Below are 18,117 nucleotides of genomic sequence, written 5' to 3' on the forward strand. Positions count from 1 at the left end.
GGACAATACTTTTACCACTTTCCCTTCTCAGAATTCAGGCCTGTCCTTGGAATGCTATAAGGTACAGCCCATTTGAGCTCCTATATACACGCTCCTTTTTTTTAATCCCCAGTCTCATTCCAGACACCAGACCAACTTGGAATGTGCCCCAAAAAACTTGTCATCCCTACTATCTGCTCTCCAGTCATACTCCTATTCACCGTTCTCAACTACTCATACACGCCCTGCTCTTGTTTACACTGCCGGTTTACACTGTTTCTCCAAGCCATCACAGCTGATATCTCCTGGTGCCATCCCCAAACTGCCACTCTTAACTCTTGAAGTAAATAATCTTTGCTGGCAGGACTACACTGAATCTCCTTAGGCACTCTCTAATCAGATGTCCTGGGTCCTCCCAATTCTTAGTCCTTAAATACCCATTTTTCTCCTTCCTTTATTCGGACCTTGTATCTTCCGTTTAGTTTCTCAATTCATCCAAAACCATATCCAGGCCATCACCAATCATTCTATATGACAAATGTTTCTTCTAACATCCCCACAATATCACCCCTTACCACAAGATCTCCCTTCAGCTTAATCTCTCCCACTCTAGGTTCCCACGCTGCCCCTAATTCCGCTTGAAGCAGCCCTGAGAAACATTGCCCATTCTCTCTCCATACCACCCCCCAAAAAATTTTCGCCACCCCAACACTTCAACACTATTTTGTTTTATTTTTCTTATTAATATAAGAAGGCAGGAATGTCAGGCCTCTGAGCCCAAGCCAAGCCATCACATCCCCTGTGACTTGCACATATACACCCAGATGGCCTGAAGTAACTGAAGATCCACAAAAGAAGTAAAAATAGCCTTCACTGATGACATTCCACCATTGTGATTTGTTCCTGCCCCACCCTAACTGATCAATGTACTTTGTAATCTCCCCCACCCTTAAGAAGGTTCTTTGTAATTCTCCCCACCCTTGAGAATGTACTTTGTGAGATCCACCCCTGCCCACAAAACATTGCTCTTAACTTCATGGCCTATCCCAAAACCTATAAGAACTAATGATAATCCATCTCCCTTCCCTGACTCTCTTTTCAGACTCAGCCCGCCTGCACCCAGGTGAAATAAACAGCCATGTTGCTCACACAAAGCCTGTTTGCTGGTCTCTTCACACGGACGCTCGTGAAAGAAATCCATGATATGAACCCACAGAAAGGAATAATTGATTGTATCAGCCACAAGATCAGAGGCCTGACTGTAGAAATAATTACAGAGATTATAGAGAAACTACTCTGTAATCTATTAATACATTTGTATTTTATTTCATTTCTGGGGTTTCTTACTGTTTAAATGAAGATATTTTGTTCAATTTCAAGCTGTTTCCGCCAAAATAAAAGTCAAGTAATTTGTGCCAAGATAAAATAATTGATGAAAAGATGTACAGTGAAGTTTGAAACCCACTGCCATAGAATAGTGTCTCCCAAACATTAATGTGTATGCAAATCACACAGGGGATCTTCATAAAAAAGTAAGTGCTGATACACTATGTCTAAAATGGCACTTTGATTCTTCATTTTTAACAAGCACTCCTGTGATTCTGAAACTGCCATTTCTCTGATCACACTTTGGGTGGACAGGCTTTAGAGAAATTCTCCAACATAGGTACATGGCGACACATACAAGGATGCTCATTGGAGCCCTGTTTTATTAGGAGGGAAGAAGAAAAAAGAGAACACGCCTTAATTATCCCTTAGTAGAATAAGAGATAAATAATTTCTAAATTTTCACCAAGTGGAGCACTGTTTAACAGCTACAATTAACTAGAGCTACCATATATCAACATGAATAATTAATTTAAAACAGTGATGATTGTGGGGAAAAGAAAGAGAGATCAGATTGTTACTGTGTCTGTGTAGAAAGAAGCAGATATAGGAGACTCCATTTTGTTCTGTACTAAGAAAAATTATTCTGCCTTGAGATGCTGCTAATCTGTAACCTTACCCCCAACCCCGTGCTCTCTGAAACATGTGCTGTGTCAACTCAGGGTTAAATGGATTAAGGGCTGTGCAAGATGTGCTTTGTTAAACAGATGCTTGAAGGCAGCATGCTCATTAAGAGTCATCACCACTCCCTAATCTCAAGTACCCAGGGACACAAACACTGCAGAAGGCCACAGGGACCTCTGCCTAGGAAAGCCAGGTATTGTCCAAGGTTTCTCCCCATGTGATAGTCTGAAATATGGCCTCGTGGGAAGGGAAAGACCTGACCGTCCCCCAGCCCAACACCCGTAAAGGGTCTGTGCTGAGGAGGATTAGTATAAGAGGAAGGAATGCCTCTTTGCAGTTGAGACAAGAGGAAGGCATCTGTCTCCTGCCCATCCCTGGGCAAAGAAATGTCTCGGTATAAAACCCGATTGTATGTTCCATCTACTGAGATAGGGGAAAACCGCCTTAAGGCTGGAGGTGGGACATGCGGGCAGCAATACTGCTCTGTAAGGCATTGAGATGTTTATGTGTATGCATATCTAAAGCACAGCACTTAATTCTTCACCTTGTCTATGACACAGAGACCTTTGTTCACGTGTTTATCTGCTGACCTTCTCTCCACTATTATCCTATGACCCTGACACATCCCCCTCTCCGAGAAACACTCAAGAATGATCAATAAATACTAAGGGAACTCAGAGGCTGGCGGGATCCTCCGTATGCTGAACGCCGGTCCCCTGGGCCCCATTTTTTCTTTATCTATACTTTATTTCTGTGTCTCTTTCTTTTCCAAGTCTCTTGTTCCACCTAACGAGAAACACCCACAGGTGTGGAGCGGCAACCCACCCCTTCAGATGATCGATGAAAGCAAGTTTTAGAATACAATTTGATGTATTTCAGATACAGTTTTTAAAAACCTCAATACAATATTATATTATGTATAGTTTATGAATATATATGTGTACAGTTAAGTTTGTAAACGTTCATGGAAATTATTCACATAAATTTTAGGAGAATACTCATCTTGGGGGACTGAGAGGAAAGAGATGAGGATGTGGAGTTCCATCTTACTTGTCAAGCAAAAGATAGGTCAGAAAGAACCTAGATCTGAAGTATCTTTGCAAATTAACTTCTGCTGTATCTTAGATTATTTGTTACATTCTCTTGTACTTTTCTTCAGTATGTTTGAAATATTTTGTCATTACTTTTTTTAAACATCGAGGGCTTTGATGCCTTTAAATCTTATGTCAGGTGCTGCTGTGAGTAAAGGCTCTGGTCTCGGTAACAGGAACCTCCCTGTGAAATGAATCACTGTGCTCTCTCTTGATGAGCCATTCTCAGCTCCATTAAATCAGCAAATAAAAGACCATCTCCAATAGTCTCACAATATTCCTGTCCTTACTCACAAACTTCTTGTCCTAACCCTTTTTATATTCTGTCTGGCCTCCAGGTCCCTCCATACCTTAATGTAGGAGTCTCAAGTAGAGACCTCAAAAAGTTTGCTCTGCATCCAACAGTGTGACCTGAATCTCTTGGGGTCATTTTTGTTTTATACCTCTTCCTTAAGAAATAAAAGTTGATATTTCCCATAGTAGGAAATGTGGGTAAAACTTGCAAAACTTTTATATCTCTGAAACTCTTGTTCTATGGCTATACAATATCTCCAACTGTAATCACCATAGCAAGATGGCAAATTCCATGATGGGGCTTAGCATCATGGAATCTCCTCAAAATACACTTGTCTCCAGTTGATGGGAAAATGCCCCACAAAATGAAAAAATATATATCTAAAGTAGCTATTAAAACATTTAAAAGTGTAGCTAATAAAGTCTACCTTTAACTATTCATTGACTTTATTCACCTCTAATATTGACTAGTTTGATGAAATAGAATAAAACTATGGCTGGAACACCTGCCAGTGACTAAAAATCAAACTTAGGCAAGTCAAGTCATTTCAGCATCCTGGACAGTTCTCAAATTCCTCATCCAGAAAATATGAAGTTCCTAGCCCAATAAACATGGAGGATGAATGAAAGTCATTATGTTTATTTAAAAGGTAATGAATGAGTATATTTCTCTTTTACACAACATCAAACTTTATTCAACTTTTTCCTTCTCAGTCTCTGCTTTTCTTTTAATAGTCTTTTTCTCTCACTTTTTATACCCTTGTCATCCCACTCCTTAGGGACAACTCTTATGAAGATTCACTTCTCAATCAAGCTATCAATAGTATTTTCCTTACCTCCCTAAAATATTGCTAATAGACTAAGTGCCTGAGGGATCATCCCAAAAACCAACAGCAATGTACTTCCCATCACAAATCAAGCTTAACTGACTCAATGCTCACAGTTTTCTGCCTGAAGCTATTGTCCTTTGTTTTCCTACTACTTCCTGACTCTATGCTAAAATTGTTGGGCGTAGGTATTCCCATGGAAACCCACTAACCAATTAATTCTAGAGCCTCTTCTCCCTGCATATTCATAAATCACCAGTCTGCACACTAAGTCAAGTGGTGACAAGTCTTCCTGCTTAGTTATGGTTAACCTGGCTTGCTCTTGGGGGTCATACTAGATTTCTGTTTGGAGGCAAGTTTAAAGAGGGAAGGCAGTGGCAAGAGAAAATAGTAGCAAGTACCTTTCTTAAGAACCAACAAACGCTAGAGGTAGGATGACAGAATCTTCCGTAACTCCTAATGAAAAAAAAAAGAAATTAAAAGGCTTCTCAAAGAAGAAAGACATCAAGAAAGGCTACTTGGGATTATAACAAGAACAGAATATAAGAACTCAGGAAGACCCAGACACTTAATAGCTTGCTCACTGTATACAAATCATGTAAGCTCCCTGAGCTTCATTTTCCTCAGCTGTAAAATGGGAATTGCTATTGACTAAATGTTTGTGTCCCTCCAAAATTCATATGTTAAAGTCCTGATTCCAAATGTTATAGTATTTGGAAGTGGGGCCCTTGGGAGGTTATTAGGTCTTGAGGGTGGAGCTTTTATGAATGTGATTAGTGCCATTATAAAAACGGACAGGAGATAAATAATTTCTCTCACCACTATGTGAGGATTTAGGAAGAAAGTAACTATCTGCAAACCAAAAAGAGAGCTCTCACAAGACACCAAATCTACCAGCACCTTGGACTTCCAGTCCTCCAGAAGCACGAGAAATAAATGTTGTTTAAGCTACCCAGTCTATGGTAATTTGTTACAGCAGCTTGCGCTCCTTAGGACAGGAATCCCACCACCTACTTCCAGGGTTGCTTTGAGGATTATTCAGTCACAGCCTCCATTCTCCATCACCTCTTTCAGCTCCTTTTCCATATGACCACCACATGTCCTCAGGGTTGCCTCCTGATTGATTCTTTTATTGCTACTCTCTTTTCCCTAAAAGAGCTTCACCTACTCCATGACTTCAATTGCTATATGTCAACATCTGACAATTAAGCATCTCCAGCTCTGAGAGCTCTGAGCTCCAGATCCACACATTAACTTGCCTATTTGACATCTTCATTTGAATGTCCCAAATGCACCTCAGTGTAATATGCCCAATATTGAACTGAAAATTTCTCCCACCTTCTAAATATGCTTCATCTATGGTCTTCCCAATCTGGGTAAATTGTTCCACCATAAGCCAAGCCCATTCATTATACCTTCTAAATGTCTTTTAACTCTTCCCTCTTCTTTCTGGCTCTATTATTATTGCACAAGCCCAAACGTCATCCCAAAAAGCAACAGCAATGTACTTTGCACCACAAGTCAAGCTTAACTGACTTAGTGCTCACTGTTTTCTGTCTGAAGCTATTGTTCTTTGTTTTCCTACTACTTCCTGATTCTATGCTCCAGATCCATACATTAACTTGCCTATTTGACATCTTCATTTGAATGTCCCAAATGCACCTCAGTGTAACATGCCCTGGACTTTTGCCATCATCTTTTGCCAGGATTATTTCAAGTGCATACTAATCGGCCTCCCTGCTTTCACCCTTGGCCCTTTAATTAATTCTCTGCACAGCAAAGAGTAATATTTTTTAACAATGTAAATGAGAACCATATCACTCCTCTATTTAAAACCGCTCATAAGCTCCTTTTTCTTTTATGATAAATATCAAATTCTATTCGTGTGGCTTACTGGGGTCTACACACTCTGAACACTGCCTACTTCTCCAGTTCTGTCATACGTTGTTCTACCCAAATCACATTGGACATACTATTTCCTTTGCCAACTCAGGCCTCAGCTTATTCTATTTCCTCTTCCAGAATATAATTTATCCACTAACCCCAACTCTTTTCACTTGGTTAACCCCATCCTTCCATAAGTTTATGGTTTAAACTTCACATCTTTTATATAAACATTTATTTCCCTCACCTCTAACAATGGCAGGTCCCTTCCTCTGGCTTCCACAGAATCATGTGCTTTTTCTTTGAAACACTTAGAACATGTCTAACTATTTACTGCTACATATTTAATATCTTTCCCACCCCTAAAAGGCTAAGTTCCAAGAGGGCAGAGATTTTTATCTTTTTATTCAACATTATATCCCCAATGCCTAGTACAACACTTGGAACATAGCTGGAGTTCAATAAGTATCTGTGGACTTACTTCAACAGTCCTACAATTGTTCCCCTTGCCTTTATTTTTCCCTTTCTATCTCCCCTAAGGTGCAAAATTTGAACAAAACAATTAACTGGTTGCCCAATGCCCTTGATATAAAGGCTAAACACCTCAACATGACATAGAATATTGCATGATCAAGATACTGCTTGCCACTAGAGACTCATCTCCCAACACTCCCTATTCCCACACCAGGCTCCATACTGAACTATTTGCAGTTTCTCTGAGCACCTGGCATATGCCTGCTACAAGTAAATCAAATATTTTCAAAATAAATAAATATTTCTAAAATCCACATATCTCTCTCTATTCCACTATCACTATCCTAGTCTAGAGACTCGTAATATCTCATGTATTCTTCTTCAGCAACCTCTTAACAGACTTACTCCCAAGTCTGCCCTTTATGCTGCTGCCAGAAAGATCTTACTAACATATAAGTTTCAATATAACAATCTCCTCTCTCTCTTAAATTCCTTCAAAGAGTCTAGCCACTTATAAAATGAAATCTAAATTCATTAGTATGACACACGATTGGTTATATGAGGTCATCAGTTTATGATGCTTGGCAAAATGTCTGTCATACTAAAAGTACTCATAAATGTTAGTCACTGTATTCTTTTGCTGCAGGAACAAACAGACCCCCGACATCAATCTCAACATTTGTTGCTCAGGGTCTTCAGGCCAGCTGTGATTTGATAGGGTTCACCTGGGCTCAGGTTCAAATGTGCTCCATGTAGTCTCATTCTATGACCCAGGCAAAAGAAACAGCAGCTATCTGGGGATATGTTCTTCTCATAGGTGGTGGTAAGAGCACAAAAGGCCAAAGCAAACTGTGTGGGCACACTTAAAACCTCTAATGGGACATGGCATATTTCTTACTTGCTCACATTGCATTGGCCAAAACTCTCCACTCATCACATGACTAAACTGAAAGTCATTGGGGCAGGGAAGTAAACTGCACCCACTAAGTGGCACGGTAAAGTCACTTAGATGAAAAACACTAATATAGAGAGAAATTAGAATAGTTGTAAACAACATTCTAATCCACTAGAGCTTCTATTATTATTCGAAAAACTTCACCAACTTATTCCTATCTACTTTTGCAGTTACATCTTCTGCTAGTGCCAAACTTGAAATTTACATTGCAGTAATACTGTGGTAGCTAGTCTCTAAAAATGGGCCCCCAATGATGCATGCCTTTTGGTATTGGTGGTATTGTATAGGCTCCATCCCTTGAATCTTGGGTGAATATGTTATTCATTAGCCACCAATAGAAGTAGAAGTGACACTGCATGACTTCTTAGCCAGGTCAGAAGAAGTCTTGCAGCTTCAACCTTGCTCCCTTAGAAAAGCACACTTGTGATTCTGTCTCTCAGGAAGCTCCCTCTTGAAACTAGTTATTATATTATGGGAATCCCAAGCCATGTGGAGACCATACGTATGCACTTCAGTCAACTACCCCAGCTGAACTCTCAATGAATGGTCAGTATCAACTACCAGTAATATGAGTGAGCAATATTGTACATTTACTCCAGTTGAGTCTTCAAAAGACTGTAGCCCCAGCTGAACAACTAACTACAACTGCCAAAGATACCTTAAAAAAGAACCACAAATCTGAATCTGGTCAACTCACAGATTTGTAAGAGAAGGTTATAAATTGCTTTTTAAAAAAACATTACTTTGTTTTGGCATCCTGTATTTATTTCAGTTGTGGCAAAATACACATAACACAGAATGTAGCATCTTAACTGTTTTTAAGTGTAGAGTTCAGTGGTGTTAAGTACATTTACATTGGCATGCATGCAACCAATCTCCAGAACTGTTCTCATCTTGCAAAAGTGAAATTCTATACCCTTTGAATGATATTATTTTCTCTCCCCTGCAGCAACCACCATTCTACCTTCTGTCTACATGAATTTTGCTATGCTAGGTAACTCATATAAGTGAAATCATACAATATTTGTCTTTTTGTGACTGGATTATTTCACTGAGCATAATATCTTCAAATTTCATTCAAGTTGCAACATATGCCAGAATTATCATCCTTTATAAGGATGATATAATAGCCCATTGTGTGGATAAGCCATGTTTTGTTTATTCATTCATCTGTTGGTGGATACTTGGGTAGCCTGCACCTCTTTGCCATTTTTAATAATGCTGCTATAAACATAAGTGCATATATATATCTCTCTTCAAGATCCTGCTTTCAAGTTTTTTGAATATACACCCAGAACCGAAATTTCTGGATCATATGATAATTCTATTTTTATTTTTAAGAACTGCTTTACTGTTTTCCAAAGCAGCTGTACCATTTGACATTCAAACCAGCAGCGCACAAGTTTTCCAATTTTTCCACATCCTTGCTAACACTTGTTATTTTCTGTTTTGTTTTTTTTTTAAATAGTGGTCATCCTAATGTGTTTTAAATGGTAAAATATTAAATTATGAAGTGGTTTCTCACACAGCAATAGAAAACTAAAAAGGAACTTAGGACCTAAAGTGAAGTGATGTCTCACCAAAAACTAACACATGTGGCTTCAGCATTGGGACCAGACAGCAGGTAGAAACTAGAAGGACATTAAATAGACTATTAGTTAAGGTTGGAAGAGACTCAAGAAAACTGTTAGGAAAAGCTAGAAGGACCTTGAGAAGACCACGGCTTGGAAAACAGTGAGAAAAGCATTATTGGAGGAAAGATAAGGGGGGGCCCTTGCCAACACTCACCTGGGCATCATTGAAAATAAAACCGGGGCCCAATTAACTCATTAATATGGCTGGGAAGATTTCCAGGCAGGATATAAAAAATAGCAATTGGTTTCTTCCTCTTCATCTAGAGAGATCAACTAAAGGATGAACTGTTCAGTTTTCAAGCAGATGTGGAAGAAACATAAAGCAGCCAGGGTATGCTGGTTATAGAAATAACTGTTTAAGGAAGGGTATTAGTTCATTCTCACACTGCTATAAAGATACTACCTGAGACTGGGTCATTTATAAAAAAAAAGGAGGTTTAATTGACTCACTGTTCTGCATGGCTGGGGAGGCCTTAGGAAACTTACAATCATGGTAGAAGGCAAAGGGGAAGCAAGGCACCTCTTACATGGTGGCAGGAGAGAGAGAGAGAGACCAGGGGAAACTGCCACTTTTAAACCATCAGATCTCATGAGAATTCCCTCACTATCACAAGAACAGCATGGAGGAAACCACCCCCATGATCCAATCACCTCCCACCAGGTCCCAGGCTAAACACGTGAGGATTATAATTCAAGATGAGATTTTGGTGGAGACACAGCCAAACCACATCATTCTCCCCTGGCCCCTCTCAAATCTCATGCCCTTCTCACATTTCAAAACACCATCATGCCTTCCAAACAGTCCTCCAAAATCTTAACTCATTCCAGCATTAACCCAAAAGTCCAAGTCCAAAGTCTCATCTGAGACAAGGCAAGTCCCTTCTGCCTATGAGCCTGTAAAATCAAAAAGAAGTTAGTTACTTCCAAGATACAACGGGGGTACAGGCAATGGGTAAATGTTCCCATCCCAATTGGGAGAAATTGGCCAAACAAAGGGGCCACAGGCCCCATGCAAGTCCAAAACCTGGAAAGGAACTCATTAAAGCTCCAAAATAATCTCTTTTGACTCTGTGTCTCAAATCCAGGGCACGCTGATGCAAGGGGTGGGCTCCTACAACATTGGGCAGCTCTGTCCCTGTGGCTCTGCAGGGTTCAGCCCCTGTGGCTGCTTTCATAGACTGGTATTCAGTGACTGTGGCTTTTCCAGGCTCATGGCACAAGTTGTTAGTAGATCTACCATTCTGGGATCTGGAGGATGGTGGCCCTCTTCTCACAGCTCCACTAGGCAGTGCCCCAATGGGGACTTTGTGTGGGGGCTCCAACCTCATATTCTCCCTCTGCATTGTCCCAGTAGAGGTTCTCCATGAGTGCTCCACCCCTGCAGACTTCTGTCTGGACACCTAGGCATTTCCATACATCCTCTGAAATCTAGGTGGATGCTGCCAAGCCTCAACTCTTGACCTCTGTGCACCCGCAGGCCCAATACCACATGGAAGCTGCCAAGGCTTGGGGCTTGCACCCTCTGAAGCAATGGCCCAAGCTATACTTTTGCCCCTTTTAGCCATGGCTGGACCTGGAGCAGCTGGGACACAGGGCAACCTGTCCCAAGGCTGTACAGAGCACCAGGGCCCTGGGCCCAGCCCACAAAACCATTTTTCCCTCCTAGGCCTCTGGGCCTGTGATGGGAAGGGCTGCCACTAAGGTCTCTGAAATGCCCTGGAGGCATTTTTCCCATTGTCTTGACTAACATTCAGCTCCTCATTAATTATGCAAATTTCTACAGCCAGCTTGAATTTCTGCCCAAAAAATGGGTTTTTCTTATCTACCACATGATCAGGCTGCAAATTTTCCAAACTTTGATGCTCTGCTTCCCTTTTAGATAAAAGTTCCAGTTTCTGATAATCTCTTTGTGAATGCATATGACTGAATGCTTTCAGAATCAGCCAGGTCATAACTTGAATGCTTTGCTGCTTAGAAATTTCTTCTGCCAGATACCCTAAATCATCTCTCTCAAGTTCAAAGTTCCACAGATCTCTAGGGTGGGGGCAAAATGCCACCAGTCTCTTTGCTAAAAAAATAGCAAGAGTGACCTTTGCTCCAGTTCCCAATAAGGTCCTCATCTCTATCTGAGACCACCTCAGCCTGGACTTCATTGTCCATATCACTATCAGCATTTTGGTCAAAACCATTCAACAACTCTCTAGGAAGTTCCAAACTTCCCCACATCTTCATGTCTTCTTCTGAGCCCTCCAAACTGTTCCAACCTCTGCCTCTTACCCAGTTCCACAGTCACTTTCACATTTTCAGGTTATCTTTATAGGAGTACCCCACTCTGCTGATATCAATTCTCTGTATTAGTCTGTTCTCATATTGCTATAGAGATACTACCTGAGAATGAGTAATTTATAAAGAAAGGAGGTTTAATTGACTCACAGTTCTGCATGGCTGGGGAGGCCTCAGGAAACTTACAATCATGGTAGAAGGCAAAGGGGAAGCAAGGTACATCTTACATGGCAGCAGGAAAGAGAGAGATTAGGGGAAACTGCCACTTTTAAACAATCAGATCTCGATAGAACTCCCTCACTGTCATGAGAACAGCATAGGAGAAACTGCCCCCATGATCCAATCACCTCCCACCAGGTCCCTCCTTTCACACGTGAGGATTACAATTCAAGATGAGATCTGGGTAGGGAAAAAGAGCCAAATTATATCAGGAGGAAAGATTAAATCCTGGGCCAGATGACAGGATTTCAGTAAGATCCTTAGTTAAGACCTCAGAAAGATCTGTGCTTACAAATCAATCTATAAGTTCCTTACAGAAAACTCAAGGTACCAACAAAAGACCATTCTAAGGATCTTAATGGCATACCTCTAGACCCCTGTCATAAACAACATGGATTTTAAAAATCTTCACAGTCTTGTTCCACAGCAGCCCAGAGGTCCAAGATAGAAAAAAGCCTGTCTCAAAGAGATTTGTGGATACAGCTTTTGTCTAATTATACTCTTTACTATATACTGCTTCAAAGGTGTGACATGCTCATACTCTTTCCTCTTTTCACCATTCCCTTCTTCTCTCCCTGATTAAAACCTACTCAACATTCATTCAATGAAAACTTAATAAGCTACAGTTAGGTACAAGGCACTATTAATTAAAAAATACACAAAAAATGTACAAGATCTTTTGTAAAAAAGCTAACAGAATTTGACTACTATAGTTGGACTATAGGATTAGGAATAATGTTCTTTACTTTTCTTTTGACTCACCTATGTTTCTAAATTTCTTATAGTAAACTATATTGACTATCTTTTTAAAGATAGAGTAGAAGATTCTCTTCTCTAGCAGAACCCATATTTTGTTGGAGGTGACAATGTGTCCAGGTAAAAAACTCACTTCATCAAGCTCACTTGCAGTAACTGTTGGCCGTGTGGTTCTATTCTAGCTAATGAAACAAAAGCTGAAGTTTTCTGGGAAAGCTTTTCATTTTTCTAATGAAGATACCACATCTTCCTGCTATCCTAGTTCTTCTTCCTGCTAGGAATGCAGGCATAATGCCTATAAATGTAGCAGGCAACTTGCAGCCATAACGATGAAAGCAAAAGTTGGATTAAAAGTTTGAGCCTGGATTGATGATACTATCATGGAGCAATCACACCAACTATAGACTACCTACCTCAATATTTATTTTATTTTTATTTTTTAAGTTTATTGTGGTATGGTACAATTTACATAAAATTCACCCTTTATAAGTGTACGATGATGTGATTTTTGAGAAATATATACAAACAGATATACATTACCACCAGCACAATTAAGAAGTAGAATGTTTCCATCACCCCCAAAAAGTTTTCTCATGACTTTCATACTCAATCCTCTCCCCAAGCTCCTGGCCTCTAACAAATGCTAATCTGTTTTCTGCCTCTATAGATTTGTCATTTCCTGAAAATTACATAAATTGAATCATACAGTATATACCCTTTTGTATGTGGTTTAACTTAGCATAATGCTTTCTTGATTCATCCATGTTGTTGCACATATCGTTAGTCTGTTCATATTTATTTCTTAGAAGTATCTCATTGTTTTAGATATACCACAATATGATCATTCATTCACCAGCTGATGTTCATTTGGGTTATTAACATATTTGTCTATTAAGAATAAACCAGACGTGAACATTCATGAGGTCTTTCTGTGGATATATGTTTGCATTTCTCTTGGGTGAAACACATAATCACATCTCTTTATGGATTATCTATTCTATTCCACTTATCTATATGTCCATCTTTGTGCACCATACTGTCTTCAGTACAGTAAATTTATAGTAAGACTTTTTTTAATATTTAAATTTTAGGTTCAGTGGGTACATGTGCAGGTTTGTTACATGAGTAAATTGCATGTCACTGAGGCTTGGTGAATGAATGACTCCATCACCAAGGTAGTGAACATAGTACGTGATAGGTAGCCTTCCAACCCATGCCTCTCTCCCCACCATCCCTCCTCAAGCAGTCCCCAATATCTATTGTTCCCATCTTTGTGTCCATGTGTATTCATTGTTTAGCCCCCACTTGTAAGTGGGACTATGAAGTATTGGTTTTCCATTCCTGCTTAATTTGCTTAGGATGATGGACTCCAGCTGCATCCACGTCACTGAAATGAACATGATTTCCTTCTTTCCTTTGGCTGCATAGTATTCTATGGTGTATATGTACCACATTTTCTTTATTCTGTCCAGCATGGATGGGCATCTAGACTGATTCTATGTCTTTGCTATTGTGTATAGCACTGTGGTAAAGATGTGAGTGCAAGTGTCTTTTTGGTAGAAAAATTTATTTTCCTTTGGGTATGTATTAGCGTTCTCCAGAGAGACAGAACCAATAGGATAGATGTCTATATATAAAGGAGTTTATTAGAGAATTTGCTCATACTACTACAAGGCAAATTCCTACAATAGGCATTCTGTACGTTGGGGAAAGAGAGAAGCCAGTAGTGGTTCAGTCTAAGTCCAAAAATCTCAAAACCAGGGAAGCCAACAGTGCAACCAAAGGCCCAAAAGTTTCTGGAAAGCCACTTTGCTGGAAGTCCCAGAGTCCAAAGTCTGAAGGAGCTGGAGTCCAATGTGCAAGGGCATAAGGAGTGGAAGCAAGCATCTGGTATGGGGAAAAAAAGAGAGCCAGAAGACTCAGCAAGCAAGCTATCCCCCTTTCTTCCACCTGCTTTGTTTTAGCTGTGCTGGCAGCCAATTTGATGGTGCCACATTGAGGGTGGGTCTTCACTCCCAGTCCACCAGCTCGAATGTCAAGCTCCTCTGGCAACACCCTCACAAACACACCCAGAAACAACACTTTACCCGTCATATAGGAATCCCTCAATTCAATCAAGTTGACACCTAATATTAACCATCACATATACCCAATAGTGAGATTGCTGGGTCAAATGGTAGTTCTCTTTTAAGCCCTTTTGGAAATCTCCAGACTGCTGTCCGCAGTGGCTGAATTATTTACATCTCCACCAGGAGTGTATAAACAACCTCACCAGCATCTGATGTTTTTTGACTTTTAAGTAATAGTTATTCTGACTGGTGTGAGATGGTATCTCATTATGGTTTTGATTTGCATTTCTCTAATGATTAATGATAATAAGCATTTTTCATATATTTGTTGGCCACATGTATGTCTTCTTTTGAGAAGTGTTTGATTATGTTCTTTGCCCATTTTTAATGGGGTTGTGTTTTGCTTGTGAATTTGTTTAAATTCTTTAGATTCTGAATATTAGACCTTTGTTGGATACATAGTTTGCAAATATTTTCTCCCATTCTATAGGTTGTCTCTTTACTCTGTTGATAGTTTCTTTTGCTGTGCAGAAGCTCTTTAATTAGATCTCACTTGTCAATTTTTATTTTTGTTGTAATTGCTTTTGAGGACTTAACCATAATTCAGATGTGGATGGGTGCAGCTCCTAACACACATGGTAAACTGAGGTAGCTGATAGATGTTTGAGTTGTACACACATGTGCATTTTGTGCATTCCTACACTGCTCACTTCAGGTGGAGTTTTCTGTGTTCTCCTAGTGTTTTTCTTGAACAAAATGATGCATACGTGAAATGTGCATTATGGTCAAATTGTTCCCTAATATATCAATTGTGTTGAAACAAATTCAAATTTTCAAAGCAAGAGTTATAACATAACTGACTGCATGTTAGACATTAAAATAGACATGTCTAATAGGCAGTTGGATTTACAGGTCTAGAGTTTATGGCAGAGGTACCAACTAAATATAATTTAGAAGTCGTCAACATATATATGCTATTGAAAGTCATGCAACTGGTTGAGACTACCTAGGGAGTGCATATAAATATAGAAGACATCAAGTTCTAGGACACTGCAACGTTTAGAAGTCAGGAAGATGAGGAGGAATCAGGAAAGGATTCTGAGAAGGAATAGTTGAAATGGTTGGAGGAGAATCAGGGAAGTGGGCTTTCCTAGAAGCCAAGTGTAGAAAGTTTTTCAAGGAAGAGGGAGGAATCAACTGTATCAAATAAAGCAGATAGTTCAAGTATAAAAAAGGACTAGGAAACATTCTTGTAATCTGGTTACCTGGAGGGACTGGTAACTATGACAAGAATAGTTGAGTAGAGTGGTGAGAAAGAAGGCCTGATGGGAAATAGTCGAAGAGGAATTGGGAAAAAAAAAAGGACTGAAGACAGCTAGTACGGGGAATTATTTTTTGAGAGAAAGAAAAATAGAGCAAAGCCGGTATGATACATCAGAATTTTTCTTTAAGATTGAAGAAATTACAGCTTGTTTATATGCTGATCAGAACAGAGGTCCTGGGTGTAGATGCAGGTAGGTGGAAAAGATGTTGATAGTATGTAGAGATTCCCTTTGATTGCCTCTGTTTTCTCAGTGAAGTAGAAAGCAAGATCATTTTCAGCTGAGAGTGAGGCAGGACAGGAGGTGTTGGCATTCCAGGAGAAAAGAATCAAACCATTGTTCAGGAGAGTTTGAAAGGACTAGGGTAACAGAATAACATTTATTTTTTAAAGTTCCTAGATAGAACCACTGGATCAAAGGATGCATATAATTTTCATTTTGTTAGATACTGTCAAAGTGCCCTCTGACAGTACATTAGTTCACATCCCCACATGTGACAATGCCTGCTTTCTCAAGCCTTTGCCAACACAGTATGCTATCAAGCATTTACACCCTTTTCAATATGAGAGTTGAAAATGATATCTCAGTGCAGTTTTAGTTTGAAATGTTCTTATTTATGTGAAATTGAGCATTTTTTCTTATGAATAGTGACAAAGGACCACAGATAAAACTAGATCCTTCCAGGGAGCTGTGACTTGGTAATTTAGGCAAACAATTTCTTTTCATTTTCTGTCTCCATCCACTCAACCAGCATTTACTGAGTGTCTACTATGGATTATACACTGTTTTATTGACCAAGGGATACAGCAGTGAACAAAAAAAAAATCAACATCAGAAGCTAAGCTGGGAGCCATATCCCAGAATCACAGAAACTCGAGGGAAGAAGAGGTCACAGGTAACCGCCATGATCAAGACAAGAACCCAGGGCAGAAATCAAGCTTTCTGTTAGGTGCTATGGAGAGAAACACTAAGATTTTTGAGCAGGCAAATGATATAAAATCAAGCTGAGCTTTAGGATGACAAATCAACCCATTTGTTTGTGGATTAAGGATTAAGGAAAAGCAGCAGCTGGTTCATGGGAAGTACTTAGTAAATGTGAAAGGGAAAAAAAAGGACTTTCCATGAGGGAAAGGTGGCTACGGATACAATAGAAGTCCTCTTCTTCATAGAACTCTGAATCAACTGGTCTTGCAGGTACTCAGAGAAAAATTGAATATAGAGGAAATAACTACTAAAAGCTGTGCTCAGCCACTCTCCCAGGTCCCCTGGACTCCCTGTGATTTTCCAGGCATTGTAGCAATGGGTGATTCTAGAGCAGAACTGGAGGCACAATGCCTATTTAAAGATATATTTTCAGCCTTAAAGAATTCCTCCTGGCAATGCTCTCAGCTGTAGCCCTTGGGAACTGATGCAAATTTCCACTCAGGTATCAAATGACCACATATGCTGAACTATGTAATTCAAACTTATCTGAACCAAGTTCCTCAGTGCTAAACTGACATGCAAGCCATGCTATTTGGGTAGTTTCCTTGATTTCTCCTTCCACTGGCAGTACCCACGTCTACAATTCCAGTCACTCTTGTAAACTGGAAAACTGCCCAATCAAAATAGGAAGCATTCATCAAATATAATCATAAACTCCTGGCCTGGAACTCCTTGTGGTGTCTCTGGAAGCTGAAGATGTCGTTTGGGAAAGCATTTAGCCAGGCAGCAATGTTGCTCCACCTTTCCACTCTCCTGGCACCCTGGAATTCTCTTGCAAAAAGTTGCCAAGTCATAAATCACTAGAGCTGTGTTGAAGTTTGAAAATTTTTCGTTTCCCTAAACCTCCTTCCAGTCCTCACGAAGTCCAACTACATGGCTGTTTTAGGGGCCTACACTGAGATTCCTGCTCATTTCTACACAAATCTTGATAACCCCAACATCAATCCCTCCCTAGTGTGAAGTAATCTGAGCAATTCTCTGTTCTTGTAAAACAAGAACCTGATTTCCCACGTATTGGTTATTTAGCAATGAACTCATTACTTCATCACTGAGGATACATAGCAACCTTAGCAACCTTTGGATGGTTGTGAAGAAAAAGTGAATTATCATGTACTACATTTCTTCTAAGTGGCAGGCACTGTGTTGGGTGTTTATAAAAGTTATCTCATTTTGGTCAGGATCATGACTGTAATGTGAGATACTTTGTAAACGTTAAACACTCTGGAATATAAGAAATTATTATTGTGGGGTATTAATGCTGCAATCCTTCCTTTACAATGAGAAAATTCACAGAAAGCATTTCCATAGCGTCTCATACTTTTCTCAAGATCCGTAG

The sequence above is a fragment of the Symphalangus syndactylus genome, chromosome X, assembly GCF_028878055.3.
Source record: "Symphalangus syndactylus isolate Jambi chromosome X, NHGRI_mSymSyn1-v2.1_pri, whole genome shotgun sequence".
NCBI classification, from domain to species: Eukaryota; Metazoa; Chordata; class Mammalia; order Primates; family Hylobatidae; genus Symphalangus; species Symphalangus syndactylus.